Raw genomic sequence first — 548 nt, forward strand, 5'->3', positions numbered from 1 at the left:
CACCTCCCTCGACCTGCTGGACACGTTCTTCTTAATGCACCCCACGAATGCCATTGGCCTTTTTGGCCACGAGGGCACACTGCTGGCTCATGGCCAACCTGTCGTCCACCAGGATGCCCAGGTCCCTCTCTGCAGAGCTCCTCTCCAGCAGCTCATCCCCCAGCCTGTATTGGTGCATGCAATTATTCCTCCCTAGGTATAAGACTCTACACTTGGTTTTGTTGAACCTCATCCGATTTCTTACTGCCCAGCTCTCCAGCCTGTCCAGGTCTTGCTGAATGGCAGCACAGCCTTCAGGCGTGTCAGCCAATCCTCCCAACTTCGTATAATCAGCAAACTTGCTGGGGGTGGCCACTATCCCCTCATCAAGGTCACTGATGAAGATGTTGAACAAGACCAGAACCAGCACAGACCCCTGGGGGACACCACTGGTTACAGGTCTCCAGCCAGACTCTGCACCACCAACAACGACCCTCTGCGTTCTGCCACTCAGCCAGTTCTCAACCCACCTCACTGTCCACTCGTCTGTCCCACACTTCCTCAGCTTT

This window comes from Meleagris gallopavo, chromosome 1 (assembly GCF_000146605.3).
Source record: "Meleagris gallopavo isolate NT-WF06-2002-E0010 breed Aviagen turkey brand Nicholas breeding stock chromosome 1, Turkey_5.1, whole genome shotgun sequence".
NCBI classification, from domain to species: domain Eukaryota; kingdom Metazoa; phylum Chordata; class Aves; order Galliformes; family Phasianidae; genus Meleagris; species Meleagris gallopavo.